This window comes from Lissotriton helveticus, chromosome 2_2 (assembly GCF_964261635.1).
Source record: "Lissotriton helveticus chromosome 2_2, aLisHel1.1, whole genome shotgun sequence".
In the NCBI taxonomy this organism is placed as follows: Eukaryota; Metazoa; Chordata; class Amphibia; order Caudata; family Salamandridae; genus Lissotriton; species Lissotriton helveticus.
In genome coordinates, this window is record NC_136060.1 from 519,150,973 (window position 1) to 519,164,034 (window position 13,062).

Consider the following 13,062-nt stretch of genomic DNA (forward strand, 5'->3'; position numbering starts at 1 on the left):
AGGTTCTTGTCCGTGGATTGAATTAGGACAATCCCATTGTTGTAGATAGTAATGGTAGTCCTGCCAGGGAAGAGGTGGGAAGGTGTGATAGAGAGAGTTAGGCCATGAGTTGTTTTCCTGGTGGTGGAGACGGTGAGTAGGGATAGGAACGCTTTTCTCCATTGGGCTCTGCGTGAGGTGTGGAAGATGATATCAGTATTCAGGGCTCCATTGCCCGGTGAGAAGTAGGTGTCGGCAAAGGGTGTTTCAGGGTGCGACCTCAAGAAGTTATGTTTAAAAAGTTTAGTGGCTTTTTTGGTGAGTGTGGAAGGGTAGTTAATTCTAAAAGTGTGCTTGCCGTTGAGCTCCATTTTAGAAAGGCTGTGATGTTGGGTGTAGGAGATAGGACGACAATAAAAACTGTCAGCCGCTAGTTACAGGGCAAAGGAATGACACTAGTGAGTGACCAAAAGTATAAGAGGTAGAAGTCAGTGCAATCCAGGAACAAACAGTGCCTAGGTGCAATCCAGGAACAAACAGTGCCTAGGTGCAGCTTACCTAATGTATCCTATATGCGAGGTAGCAGTCAGCTTACACCATGTACAAAATATGAGAGGTAGAACCGGTTAGGTGGAATCAAATTTACACATCAGAATGTACTAGGTAACAGCAGTGTAGTCTAGGTGTAGAAAGTGGCTGGGTGCAGCTTACATGACTAAACGAAGTGAATGAGGTAGTAATAATCAGTGCAACATCGTGAAGTAGCTTACATCGCAGAACCAACAAATAAATGAGGTAGCGAACAGTGAATGATAGGGATAAAGGTGAGATAGGTGCAGCTTACCGCATATACAGTATAAAAATGGGGCTAAACTACGAATGAGTTACTGAGTCCGGGGAGGCACAATAGTAGTACACATATGCAAAAACAACTGTCAACCGTAGGTTACATAGCGTAAATGAGACACTAGAGAGTTGCCAAATAGCCAGTAAGAGAGGTAGCAATCGGTGCCGTTCGGGCGTAAACAGTGAGTAGATGCAACTTACAGAAATGTACAGGATATATGAGGTAGCAATCAGTTAAATGGAACCACAGTGACGCTAGTGAGTGGCCAAAAGTAACCAAAATGTAAGAGGTAGCATCGGTGTAATCCAGTAGTAGAAAGTGAATGGGTGCAGCTTACAACTTAGTAAAGTATATGAGGTAGCAATCAGTGCATAATAGGGATAAAAGTGAGATGGGATCAGCTTACAAAATATACAATATGCAAATAGGGATAAAATACTAAATACATACTGGAATAAATACTAAAGATATACTGGAACCAATATAGGTGCAAACGTAGGCTACCATAGACAAATATGACTCTAGTGCTCAACCGATAAAATATGAGAGCAGGTTACACAAAATGTAAAAAATACCATTAAATATATAATACTGCAATAAAAGGCAGACACTTAGTCACATGAAGAATTAAATGCAGCGCTAAGTAAAGTCTGTGATGGGTGGGATTGGTATAAATGGCCAGTTCTTAGGTTATGTTCAAATGGTGGGAATGACTAGTCCATGATGGCCGCCAAAGCGAGAGAGAGACTAGACCAAGATGGCCACCAAATAGGGGAGATCGAGACGGTAGTCCTCTTTTGTTGTTGTTCATTTTAGAGCAGGGGAGGGCAGTTTCAGTTCCTGTATGAGCAAGCCCAATTCCTAGCTTACTGGGAGGGAGTCTTATCTCTGTTTGGCAGATTCCTGACCGCGTTGGTAAGAGGCCTCATGGTCAATTGTTAGGCAGGAGGGCGATTTATGGCTTCAGTTTATAGCCCCCAGCCATATTGGCCAATGGTGAGTGAGGAGACCGCAAAGCCCGCGAAAATGCAAAGCCTACAGTGCATTCCGGGCATAAAATGAAAGACCAGCATGAATGTTTGAATTAGTCGTTTTGCTTGTAAAATTCCGGGCAGAAAGTGAGAAACCTGTGTGCATATATGTTAAGGTCGTTTTGAGATAGCTTAGCGTTTAATTACCTTCTGGTCGTCAGGCTGGACAAAGCTGCTACAAGTCCGCTACAATTGCTCCGTTTTCAATGATGATCTACTGGGAGGGGGGGGAAGGGCGGCATCCAGCTAACATCCGTGCTGGGTCGGACCGCTTCAACTCCCTTCCGCTTGCCCCCGCTCCGTCGGTTTCAGTGGTGGTGATTGTGGTGGGGTGGTGAGGGCATGAGCTCTCCGTTGCAGCAGGGCGTCACCTCTCCGTGAGCCCCCCGGGGTGCGATGGATCCAGCCCCCGGACCGAGGATGCAACCACCTCAGATAGCCGGGACCCGCAGATCCAGGCACGCCAAGACAGGCACACCGACCGCCGGCACAGCCACCCCGACCTTCCGGAAGACAGACCTCTCTGCCGCGAATCAGCACGGGTCCCCAGGTAGGGCGGGGGTCAGATGCAAGCGGCGAACGAAGGCTGACGGGCAAGCAGGCAGGACACCTCCCCACCCGCGCTGGCAGTGGGCTCCGCAGTCCGTCAGGAGCCTCCCGGGCGTCTCAGGCGTCCACAGCAGTGATCCGGGTCTAGGTTCAGGACCCCCCAGTCGGCGCGTGTGACGGTGACCCCAGGCTGGTCGGACACCTCCGGTGGCAGGGAGCAGCCCAATCCCATATACAGGCGGGGAATGCAGGCGGCTAGATGCAGGCGGAGGCGAACGCAGGCAGGCAGATCCTCTCCCCACCCACGCGGGTCTTGGGCTCCGTCGACAGGAGCTTCCCAGGCGTCAGCAGCAGTGATCCGGGCTCAGGTACCTGCCCCCCTAGTCAGGTGCAAGCGATGATCACTTCAGGCTGGTTGGAGACTCCGGTGGCAGGGATCAGTTTCCGTACTACTGTGGCAGTGGGGCTTCCAAAGTACTTCAGGCGCCAGCAGTGATCCTGGTCCGATTCCACTTCACGGATGTCCCGTAGGCAACCACTGATTCCGCTCGGTCCACCACATCCACAGCGGGCTCTAGGCAGCCGGCATCCTTATCGTCAGCGGGGAGCCCAGGGTCCGAGGAGGAAGGCGGGAACGGCTCCGTCCTCTCCCGCGAGTCTCTGCCTCCAGGCAAGTCGGGGATCCTCAGCAGTTTTCAGGTGCAGATGCCTCAGCAGGCAGGTAAGCAAATCCAGTTACTTGTTCCAGTTACTTTTGTGTAGCTTTCCACGATGCCGCTCGGCGCTATCAGGGATAAGACCAAAGAATGGGATCCCCAGCACTGGAGCTCTTACCGAGAGCTCCTACTCGGCGGCCATCTTGTTCCTTGATGTGGAATGCGTACTTATAGAGGGATCTGAGTCTTCACATAGGAACAGGGAATTTACTACTCCCCAAAAATCTTTGGCACTTTTTAAGAGGGAGGCCGCCCGAAGTTTTTCCCAAGCCTCTTCTTTTAGAGCCATTAATCTCACCTGTCTACATTTTTGTATTCGCCTTGTGTTAGATTTGGAGGTCTCTAGTTGGCACAGGTAGGTACTTGTGACAAATAGGGACCCTCTCCTCTAGTCAAGATAAGGGGATTACACTCCTAAAATAACCCCTGCTCACCCCCTTGGTAGCTCGGCACAAGCAGTCAAGGCTTATCTCAGAGGTGTTGTAAGTTAAGCAGTTGTGACCACATATAGTAACCCAGTGACAACACTACAAATGGACACCACACAGGTTTTATATAAAAAATAAGTAGACTTCATAAAGAGTTACCACAAGACCATAAACAACAAAAATACACAATACTATTACTTTAAGATGGTAGATTTAAGCTTAGTTCAGTTCTTAGATGCGACACTTTGCGTTGTGCTTCCACAACAAGCAATGTCGCAGCGATGGGAAATGCGGCAAAGTTCAGATAAAAAGAAATAAAGACGTGAAGATCTTCCAGATGCGGCAAGCTTCTCGGGGATGCGAGAAGTTCTCGGTTCGATGTGTGGACTACAGGGGCGACATCTACATTGCGATGGCAGCAGCTCGATGCGAGGTGCTCTTCTTTGATGCGGTGCAGTGCGGCCGTTCCAGCTGCGACACCCTCCTTCGGAGTTGCGACGGAAGGCACAGCGACGGCAACACACTCCGACCTCGTTGCGAGATTCTTCTCCTGATGCGGTGCAGTGCGACAGCTCCAGTAGCGACACCCTCCTTCGGAGTTGCGACAGCAGCAGCAGCGACGGCGACACGCTTCCTCTTCGTTCCGGCACGCTTCTCTATGATGCGGTGCAGTGCGACAGTTCCAGCGGCGACACCCTCCTTCGGAGTTGCAACGCCAGGCCCAGCGATGGCGACATGCTTCTCGTTGAGTCGCGCTTCCAGCTCCTTGCGACACGCAGTCCCTCAGAAGGCCCAAAACAGCAGCAGGCACTTCCAAAGAACTCTGGGGAGCTGGGGGTGAAGTCTGTTGTCCCTGAGACTTCAGCAGGAGGCAAACTCTTTTCCAAGCCCTTGGTGATCCTTCACAAGTTGAAAGCAAAGTACACAAAGTTCCTTTCTCCTTCCTTTGGCAGTAAGGCAACTGCAGGCCAATCCCCCAAGCAGCACTTCAGCTTGGGAATAGCCTCTGTCATGGTTTCTTCAGGTTCGTCTCCTCAGTAAAGGTTTCTTCTTGTAGTCCAAAAGAGATCTAATTTCATGGGATCAGGGTCCCAATATTTATACCCCAAAATCCTTTGTTCTCTGAGCAGAGAGGGGCCTTTGCCCAGTCCAAACCAGTTCTGAAGCACTCTGTTTACCAGACTTCTTTCCTTTCACAGTGCAGGGCATGCACATCAGACGCCCCACAGGAGGTGGAGCCAGCATTGTGGAAGGCAACTACAGTCCTGGAGCAATGTGTTTACAGGACTCCTTCTCTTCTTTCAGTGTGCAGGGCAGAGACATTGGCCGCTCCCCAGGGGGTGGAGCCAGCATTGTGGGAGGCTGGCACAGCCCTATTCAAGGTTCAGGTGCACTCCTCCCTCCCATCTAGATGCAGATCTCTCTATTCACCACTGGGTGACTCAGCCTGTCTCTTGGAATCCCCCAGCCCTGTCACTCACAAAACCAGACAAAGGAATACACAACCTAGCAGAGGCAGGTTTGAATGGTTAGACAAGCAAATACCTACTTTCTACTTTCTTTCTACTTTCTTGTACCTACGTTACAGGTATATACCTTGCTGATTTTAAAGCGATATACTACTGTGGTTCTGAAAATCTGGACCCTGTTGTTATCCCGATATCGAGGTCCAATACCCGTGTCACAAAATATCAACGTACCATGACGAATTTGGTGTCGACGAACCGATAATGCTTAGGACATCATTCCTATGCATTTGCATCATAATCGAGGGTTGCCAACACCCCTAAATCGTAGTTTCCGTCCCAACCCCTTAGACTCCATTTTGTAAACGGCATCCATCTTACGTCTTGCCCTCATGTTAAGTCAATTAAAGGTCGAGCTTGATCCAAAAGGACACGTCCACCTTCCCTGATTTCCCCCTGACCTGTCCCAACTGACTCCATTGCCTTTAGCCAAACCTGTTTGGGCAGCTCCTCGCCCAGTGGCCGAATACGATAGCATCAATGCATAACATTCCACAAACCATTCACTGCATACAGAACATGCTTTCTACAAACATGCACCTGTCCATATTCCTTGTTTATGGCCAGTTTTATGACTGGGTGGTACCTTCCTTTATTGGTGTTTCATCGATATCTGAAGGGAGTTCCGGATCTTGCTGGGTAATCTATCACGAACTGGACATCTAAAATGTGGGCTTGCTTACATGACTTCGCTCTTTGTATTATTGTAGAAATATGTTTACAGCCATATCATAAACTCAAGAATTCTTGCTTGCAGCTATTATTTCTGTATATAAGGAGAAGGCTGGTTCTGTAAAAACGAACAGTCTCCCGAGAATCTACTCCCCGTGTGGTGTACTTCTGGGATTCGTGTTACTTGGTAGCTACCAATAAACTTGATCTCTGACTGCGACTAGAAGACTCATTGTTTCTGTGGTCCGGAACAAGGGAGAACTCAGAGGTCTTCGGGTGCTATCCCCTGGCACCACCGGGTCCCTAAAAACCCGGCACCTCAGTTGGCGCCCAACTCGGGGCGATATCAAGCGGCGACAGTCCAAGCCAGATGTTCGTGAGGAGCTTCGTGTGAAAATTCCAGAGGACGGCCAGCCACTTCAGCGACCCCTGTATGTCGACGTGGTTCCGAAGGTCTTTGCTGCGAGGTTCCCCGCGTCCCGACGGCTACGAAGGACTGCTGCCCTGACTATCGCCTTGTTTTGGACCCAGTGATCCTTGGTAGAGCGAAACGATAGACGAGTCTTCTAGCGACGTCACCGATCTTCAAATACTTCAGTTAAGTATAAGTGGAGCGTCTCCCAGTCCTTAGTTTGTCCTTAGTTTTTGGTATCCTTGAGATACGACTTGATTTGGTACTTGCAAGCCCCAAAGCCGAAGGACTCGTGTATTCACGAGAAATATCGTAATAGATAATCCTTTGAAGTTTGAAGCTAGACTAGTGAGCGAAGATGCCTGGTTTTAGCAGACTTGGAAACTTGTTTTGTCTTGGTTGTAGTAAGGACTCCCGATTAGAGGATTCTTGTCCGGTTCCTCCAATTGGAACTCCAACGTATGAGCTCTATGTAAAACACGGCGTAGGTCCTATCACATATAACGAAGTGTGGATAAAATACACCCGTAAGGATGGTGTTTTAAAGTGGCCCCAATATGGTAGTTTCGACTCAGAAGTTTTAGATAACCTAGAGGTCAAACTGTTCAAGAAGAAAGCCCGACCGGCGATGTTTGACTCTTTCCGCTTATGGCGTAAAGAGGCCAAACAAAAGGAAATTAAATTAGAAAAGAAGAATAAGAGGGAAAGAGGTATTTCAGTAATGCAAGCCGCGATAAAATTTAAAGACAACGAAGAGGATCGAATAAGTGAGCAGTTACACAGGCAACGTAAAATGGCAATAGATAAATGCTATCCTGTTTTACCATCTCTTCAACAAGAGACAGTAAAAGAGCGTGAAAAAGATCCATTAATGGCGCATTTGCTAAGTTCGCCACCACCCTATGCGCAAAATGCCACAGCACCTCCGCAACCTTTAGTTGCACCTCTGGTAGCTGTTATACCAGCTCCTCTACAGCACTCACCAGCTACTCTTCAGCTGGCTCCTATTTCTCTAGTGCAGCCTCCTCAAGGCTCACAGATCACATCTACTTGTCCTACTGTTCCTCTTACAACTTCGCCTAGCGCACCTTCTATTTCTTCTGATACTCGTTCTACGAATGCTTCTGTTTCTGCTTTGCGTGACTCTGTTCTGCCACCAGTTATTGCTCCGCTTTCACCTTCCGTCTGGCATAAAATGGCCAGCATTGTTACTAACATTCCTTCACCACTGTTTCGGTCGCCTAAAACGACCCCTAATACGAGACAAAGACAGTTACGAAGCCAAATGCCTGATTATCAAGAGAGGGAATCATTGAATAAGTTAGCACGGAATTGGGCTATGGATACAGCGAGATATGATGCAGAGTCTGTCATGAACGTCTTCCGTCAATGGGATGAACCGACGCAAAGATATGTTTTTGAACAGATGTGTGTTTTTCTGTGTGAGGATTTGGAAAATAATGGTCAAGAGAGCAACGCTCGAGAGTTGTGTAATGTACGATTTAAATTTGGGGAAGGCATGATCGTAGGTCCCGATGTCGACAAAGCAGTTGAGGTATTATTATCATATCGAAGTACGGGTGGTAATTCTGGGTCATCATCTGAATGTGGTACATCTAGTGGGAAAAGAGCGAGACAGTACCCCATGAGAGAGGTTCCTCCGGTTTGGAGGGAAGGTGATGCGAATGCTAATCCACCAATTCTGCCTCATTTCCAGCGTGTATGGGTACACGTCCCCTGGAAAAGATCAGAAGTTTTAGCACTCAAGCAGTCACTACCTGACCCTCGTAAGAACCCAACTGGGTATTATAAGGAGTTATCGCAAACTGCAAGCTCATGTATAATGAATTTAGCGGATGTAGACATGTTATTTGGGAACGTTGTTCCACATCCTTTATGGAGCAAAATACGTCATACGGATCACGATCAGGAACTAGGTGACTCGTGGGCGAACATTGCGAATACAGATGCTAGACAAGTCGGTGGTTTTAAACCTGAGCCGTTAATAGCTGAACTTCCCGGTAGGATTATAGCGTACATGAAAACAATAATGCCTGAAGTACGCGTAAATTGGGACAAGCTATCCGCGTGTAAGCAAAAGAAAGATGAGAATGTGTCTGACTTTTTCACGAGATTCGAGGAAACTTTCGCTGACCATAGTGGTCAAGATATGGCTACCGAGGGTGGCCAAAGATTGTTTGTGGACAAGTTCGTACATAATTTGCTCCCTAAACTATGTAATAAACTAAAAGACTCTGAGAGTGCTTGGGCTGTCTCTACGTCAGCGCAGATTTTAGCTACAGCCCAGTACTATGAAAATAGGCGTAAAGACGAGCTAGATAAGGCAGGTAAAAAGACAAAAGATTTGAAAACCAAGGTTCTTCTCCAGCAGGCCTATCCGCCTCGCACGGCTAGTCAGCCCAATTATCAACCACAACAGCAGTATTCGAGAAACGCGCAAGGAAACGAGTTTTCCCATCAGCGTCTTCCGTACGGCCCGAATCAATGTGCATATTGCAAGGAAGAGGGTCATTTTAAAGGTAATTGTCCGGCTCTTGCGCAACGTTTAAACGGTGCTCCAGGTGTAAGGGGAAGAGGTGTTCAGCATGCCCCTAGAGGTAGGGGCCGTGGAAATTTCACTCAGAATACAACTTCTTTTCCGCCTCAGAATTCCATGAACAGCTTTGACCAACAGAATAATGCATCGTCCAAGTCAGCTCAGTACTATGCTGACGACTATTACACCGAACACGAAAATGAGGGTAATGATTGCTAGGACAGCCATGGACAAAGAGAGGGAGTCGTTTCAGTTCCAGTAGATCAGAATGGACCTTATGTCGAGGTGATTACCTCAGGAGTGTCAGAGCCATTTCTGCTGGATACTGGTGCTACAAAAAGTTCTATTATGCACTCGAAACTTCCTGGCGCACCTTTGTCTGGCGAAATGAATGTCTCAGTAGGTTTCTCTGGCGCCCCTGTTAGAAACCCGATCTCTAGTCCTATATCCCTTTCTGTTGGCCCTTGCGAATTAGAAGCACCCCTCATTTTGACAACAGGTTGCGGTGAAAATTTGTTAGGTTTGGATTTACTAAAAAGGTTATATGCGACTTTGTACTGTTCTCCCTCGGGAGTACAACTTACTTTAGGTAAGAAAGTCATTTCTCCAATGTATTTGTCAAAGGAAAATATTCCAACTGAATTGTTATCACTTCCTGATATTCTTTGGGCTAATGGTTCTAATGATGTAGGTCGTTTGGAGATAGCACCGTATGTCATAACTTTGAAAGCCAACGTTAGGTTGCCACGTATTCCCCAATACAAAATATCTAGCGAATGCGAAAAAGCATTGTTGAAAATTGTTTATGATTTGATCGATAAAGACGTCCTCGAAGAAACAACAGAAAATGTTTGTAACAGTCCAGTTTTGCCCGTTTTAAAACGCACTGATCCTTCACAACCGCCTGTATACAGGTTCGTGATTGACCTCAGAGAAGTGAATAAGGTAGTTATCCCACAGTTTCCAGTTCTCCCCGACATTACTGCTTTATTGACCATGGTTCCAGCTTCAGCAAATTGGTTCTCAGTGATTGACCTGAAGAACGCTTTCTTCAGCATCCCGATTGCCGAGGAGAGTAGAGATATTTTCGGTTTCAATTTAGGAGGACGAAGCTTCCGCTTCAAGTGCGCTCCTCAAGGCTACTGCGAAAGCCCATCAATATTCAGTCAGGCCCTGAAAACACAACTGGAAACGATTATTCTACCAGATGGTTCAACTCTGATTCAGTATGTCGATGATCTGCTGATCGCCGCAGACACTGAAGAGATTTGCAAGCGAGCTACATTGTCATTATTGCGTCACTTATGTGACATGAAGCACAAAGTCTCTCTTTCCAAACTACAATTTTGCCGACAAGAGGTAACCTACCTAGGTCACATCTTGTCGAAGGAGGGAAGGAGACTGACACCAGAAAGAATACAGGCAATTGCAGAGCTGAGTGCCCCAAGGACACAGAGAGAAGTTCGAGCCTTCTTGGGCATTACATCGTACTGTAGACAATGGATACCGAATTTCTCACTACTAGCTAAACCCTTGCCCTGGTCTGAAGATTGTCAGACGAGTTTCCACAAGTTGCGTGATGCATTGTGTTCGGCTCCTGTGTTGGGAAACCCCAACTACAGTAAGCCTTTTACATTAAATGTCCATGAGAAGGAAGGTTGTGCATTATCAGTCCTAACACAACACTTTGGGGACAAACAGCGCCCATGCGCATATTTTTCGGCAACTCTATATCCTGTGGCTAAGGCACTACCAAGTTGTCTGAGAGCCACCGCCGCAGCAGCTGTCTGCATTCGACAGTCTGCTGGATTAGTTATGAATAATACTCTGATTGTTATGGTTCCACATGCAGTAGACATTTTGCTAAACAGGACGAAGACACAACATCTTACTAGCGCTCGACTATCCAGTTACGAACTTACACTGCTAGCGAGTCACATACACATAAAGAGGTGTGATACACTCAACCCCGCTACGCTATTACCCATCCCGACAGAAACAGACGAGCTTGATAAACATGACTGCTGCTTTAAGACAGAAGAAGAGACAAAAGGGAGAGTAGACTTACAGGACACTCCCCTTCCTGAATGCAATGATACTTTATGGGTTGATGGTTCATGTTTCAAGTTGCCGAATGGTGATACGACTGCAGCATATGCCGTAACAACATTACACACCATTATAGAGACCGCGCGTATTTCCCACAATTCTGCACAAGCTGCAGAATTCATTGCACTTACCAGAGCATGCGTGTTAGCAAAAGGAAAGCGAGTGAATGTGTACACGGACAGCCAATACGCCTTTGGCGTGGCTCACAGTTTTGGGAGATTATGGCGTGAACGTGGTTTCCTTACATCACATGGTGCAAAGATACAACATGGTCAGCTAGTTAATGAGCTCCTTGAGTCACTGACCTTGCCACTACAAGTTGCCATTATGAAATGCAGTGCACACAAGAAGATTCAAGACGATGTTGGCCGCGGGAATGCATTTGCAGACGAGGTTGCGAAAGAGACCGCAAGGAACACAATGAGTCGGATGTATGTTGCGGGTCCCGCTAGATGGATTGCTGATGTGGGAATGTGTGAAGACACCATTGAAAGCGTGAAATCTATACAAGCTGAGGCAACTGAGAATGAGTTGAATGAGTGGAGAGAAAGTAAGGGTAGATTAGATGCGAATGGCTGTTGGGTCGAATTGTCGGAACACCAGCGATGGCTACTACCTAATGCATACGTACTTGCAGTAGTAACGATGGCTCACGGCATTGCGCATATTAGTTCGAAAGGAATATGTAAGCTATTGGCCCCAGTATGGCAGAATAGCAATATCCCAAAATATGCAGAGAATGTGGTCAGAAACTGTATGGTATGTCTAAAACACAATCCCGGTAAAGGAACCCCAACTCCAGCTGGACATTTTGCGCCTCCAACGTATCCGTTCGAGGTTTTACAGCTCGATTTCATCCACATGGAGAGGTGCAACAATCTAAAGTATGTGCTCGTTGTTGTTTGCGCCTTTTCAAGGTGGGTGGAAGCGTACCCCCTTAAGGACAATACCGCCTTGACAACTGCCAAAGCCCTTGTCAAGAGTTCTTCCCGAGATTCGGTATGCCTAGAATTGTCTGGAGTGATAATGGAAGTGAATTCATAGGACGTGTGATGAAGAGAGTGTGTGAGTGTCTAGGCATACACCAAAAATTCCACGCTGCAAATCACCCCCAATCAGCTGGATTAGTAGAGTGCTACAAAGGCAGGTTGAAACTCAAGCTAGCCAAGATCCAAGCTAGTACAGGTCTTAAATGGCCTGACGCCTTGCCCCTAGCACTCTTGTCAACTAGGATGACTGTCCATTCCAGATTAGGTCTTAGCCCTCACGAGATAGTGTTTGGCCGGCCAGCCAACGTCTGGGGCGTGCCAAGGCCAAAGAAACTCAGTGAAATAGAACACCCCGTACTGCTCGACTATTTGTGCGAATTGACAGCTAAATTGCGTGTTTTACACCAACAGGTTCACAGTTCTTCTCCGCCAGCCTCTGACGATCCAGGTCATACCATCAAACCCGGCACGTGGGTCTTGGTGCGAAATTTCCAGCGCACCAACAACGGACAGCCGAGGTGGACCGGACCGTACTTGGTGCTTCTTTCCACGAGATCAGCTGTTCGGGTGGAAGGCAAGAAGAACTGGGTGCATGGGACCCATTGCAAACGGGTCCCTCTGCCCCTTCCATACGACCGGTGGGTCAATGAAGGACTTGCCGACTCAGAGACAGAACGCATACCTCGTTTCATCCCTTTCAGCGATGCACGTTTAAAAGAGACTGGTACCGAAAAGGAGAGTGATCGTATTTTACAAGGACTTGTGTCACCGTCTATGCAGTTGGACACTACCGAACCTGAGACATTGTTTAAAGATCACACCGTACCTGAGAAGCGACGGTACAACCTGAGATCTAGCCCCAGAGACTAATAAAAGTGCGAACTAATCCGATTTCCTTTCCCCTAAGAACTATTTTTGATTTTTCAGCTCTCTCGTCCCAGGGAACTAGCTCATTTTTGATTTTCGAACCGCCATCCGGTTCCGCTGCTAGGGTCGCGGTTGAAGTCTGGGGAGTGCAACTGGGAAAGTTTTAGGTCAACGGTTCTGGTTGGTCCGAGGGAGTTACCCTGGACTGAACGGAGCGCACTCCCTGGCAGAATCAACCTACCACCGCGGGCAGCAAGTAGAGGATGGAGTTTCCAAGGGTAGAGAGACCTGCCAAACTTACGAACTTTGAAAGACAATTGTGTACAATACTGTCCAGAAGAAGATTTTTAATAACATGTGTTCTAATGCTGTGTAACACA